This window comes from Myotis davidii, unplaced genomic scaffold, assembly GCF_000327345.1.
Source record: "Myotis davidii unplaced genomic scaffold, ASM32734v1 scaffold185, whole genome shotgun sequence".
NCBI lineage: Eukaryota > Metazoa > Chordata > Mammalia > Chiroptera > Vespertilionidae > Myotis > Myotis davidii.
This window is the reverse complement of record NW_006297811.1, coordinates 4,610,504-4,613,559: the sequence shown is the minus strand read 5'-3', so window position 1 is coordinate 4,613,559 and position 3,056 is coordinate 4,610,504.

The following is a 3,056-nucleotide window of genomic DNA, read 5'->3' as shown; positions in this document are numbered from 1 at the left end:
AAGAAGCACTGAATTGCACATGATCATAGTACTTCACTTTATAATTCATTTATTTATTATCATTTATTTAATGTCTAGTAAGTGCTGGCAGATTGTTAGATCATGGGGATTCAGAGATATCAGGATTCTCTGGAAGATGAGATTGAGAAAAAATGCAGCTTAATTAGAAAGAATAATGGTGCTGATCATTCAAATATTTAACAGGTATTCATTGAGAGTCTACTATGGGTCAGGTCTTGAGAGCTTGTTTGGATGAGTCAGCAGGAGAAATCCACTGATACACCCTTGACTGGAGTGCCCTCTGGGATCATCCCATTTGACAGAGGGGATGGAAGAAGTAATGAGGAGGGAAGAGGATATCCTCATGGTCAATCAGATCAGCCAAATCAACCCTGGCCTCCCCTCTGGCCACATGCCAGGCGTAGTGCATGTCCTGGGAAGGCCAACATGGGTAAGACACAGACCTGCCCTGAAGCAATTCACAGTCCAGTGGGGAGGATAGACATAAACAAGGAGCTAGATCTAGTGAGGTATCTACTATTGGAGAGGTGTGGACTTTGATGGCATAATGGAAGGGATGGCTAACTCTGTCTAGTCCTTCACAGAGAATTCATAGGGCAGGCGATTCTTGAGTTAGATCTAGCTAGGTGGGGGAGGGGTTCATTCTAGTTTGAAGAAACAGCATACGTACATGTCCTGAGAAGAGAACCAGTACGATAGTCACAGAATGGTAAGAAGTCCAGTGTGACTAGACTGTAGGTAGCTGGTTGGAAGTTGGAGCTGCAGAGACAAATGGACACCTGTCAAGAAGGTTATGCAAAAAAAAGTGCATTTTATCTAAGACCCTAGCTTCTCAAACTAAAGGGCCTGAGGATTTCTGAAAGCCACAGGATAAACATGTGCCTTCTTGCAGGATCAATTTTGCTTGACAATTTGAGGGAAATGTTATTTTACTTTCAAAACAAAAACTGATCCTATATAATAAAGAAGTAATATGCAAATTGACCACCACTGCCTCGCACAAGATGGCTGCCCCCAGGCGGTCACAATATGGCTGTGCCCATGTCATCACAAGATGGCTGCCCCCATGTCATCACAGGATGGTTGCCACAAGATGGCCAGCAGGGGAGGGCAGTTGTGGGCGATCAGGCCAGCAGAGGAGGACAGTTAGGGGCAACCAGGCTGGCAGGGGAGGGCAGTTGGGGGCAATCAGGCCAGCAGGGGAGCAGTTAGGTGTTGATCAGGCAGGTAGGCAGAGTAGTTAGGGGCAATCAGGCAGGCAGGCAGGCAGGTGAGTGGTTGGGAGCCAACAGTACCGGATTGTGAGAGGGATGTCCGACTGCTGGTTTAAACTGGCAGTCGGACATCCCCCAAGGGGTCCCAGATTGGAGAGGGTGCAGGCTGGGCTGAGGGACACACACCCCTCCAGTGCATGAGTTTCATGCACTGGGCCTCTAGTCTATTATAAAATAGAATGAAAAATTGCAAAAATGGAGTTAAAAATTGTGACTTAAAAAGAAATTTCATGTTGTAAGTGAGGACTTCTGGATCCTGCTCTTCTGACCCTCCCAACCTCCTGGGAGCTTGTTCACTCTCCTTACATTAGAAGTACTTAAGTGGAGGAGTTTGAGAGGTTCTATTAAATGAATAATACGCTCAGCTTTGCACAAACCATTGTGGAAGCAGTAGAGGGTGATCTGAGAAAGTGGGAGACTGGATACAAGATCACGAATCTGGGCCTCTGAAATTATCTTGGCAAGAGATGGTGATGGACTTAGGCAGTGAGATTGAGGGTAAAGGAAGGGATGAATTTGGGAGGAATTGGGAGAAAATAAAGAGATGATTGAGGGTGTGGCACCTCGTTTTGGGGTGGCTGGTGGATGATTGTGCCAATACTTGGGAAATGGAAAAGGTTGACATGGCAGCAGAAGGGAGATGACAAATTCAGTTGGGGACCTGCAGACTTGAGGCTCTAAGGAGCAGGTGAGCCTGTCTGACAGGCAGCGTGTTCAGTGATACAGAGCACAGGAAAGGACTCCAGCCTGGAGGTATAGGCATGAGGAGCACCAGTGGCTGGTGGAATCAAACCCACAGGAGTGGCTAGGATTGCTCAGGAGTGTGTGAGGCCGTGAGGAAGAGAAGATGCTGGACCACCAAGGATAGATTCTGGACCTGTCTGGCTGAGAAAATAGGTGCTATGTCTTTTGGGATAATTAGAAAGCTCTGGCAGGGGCCCTCTCTAGAGAAAAGATTATCATCTCAGAGATATAAGCAGTGAAGAGAGGCAGATATGGAGGCTGAGAATTTTGCTTCAAGTCTATCTGTGAAAAATGCCTGAAAGAAGTAATAGAGGTAGAGCCAGCACATGTTTGAGGGGTGCTTCTTTCAGAAAATGTTCTATCATTCGCCTCAGCTGGAGGGCTGCATGAAATTCTCCTTTTTGAGATTCCTTCCTTATAGCTAAAATATGCTATTTCAGGCACCTTCCAGTAAAATAGCAACACATCTGACTGAGGCAACACACTTGGCCATTCATACCACAAGGTAAGTTAACAGACCACTAGTCTGTCTGCACTGGGGGTCCTGGATCCTGATTACCAGAAAGAGAGGGAGCCTGGCATTGTAAGAGGATAGACCAGAAAGCAAGACTTCTGCTATTTTGTAATTGTGTCAAGAATTGACCATGGGAGGAGAACCAAGATGGCGGCATAGGTTAAGGCTGGAGTTTGCTGCCTCGAAACAACCACTTCAAAAATACAACTAAAAGACAGAACGGACATCACCCAGAACCACAGGAACACTGGCTGAGTGGAATTCCTACAACTAGGAGGAAAGAGAAACGGAATTCCTACAACTAGGAGGAAAGAGAAACGCATATGGAGACTCAGAGGAGGTGCAGTGCTGAAGTCAAATACTAAGGTGCGGAGTGCATGCAGAGCGGGCTGGCGGCTGAGGGCGCGGTTGACGTTTTCAATCGGGAGGGAGTCGCAGACTCTGAGCTCCAGATCCGGGCGAGGCTTTAGGGGCACAGACTCAAACGGGAGAAGCGGGACACT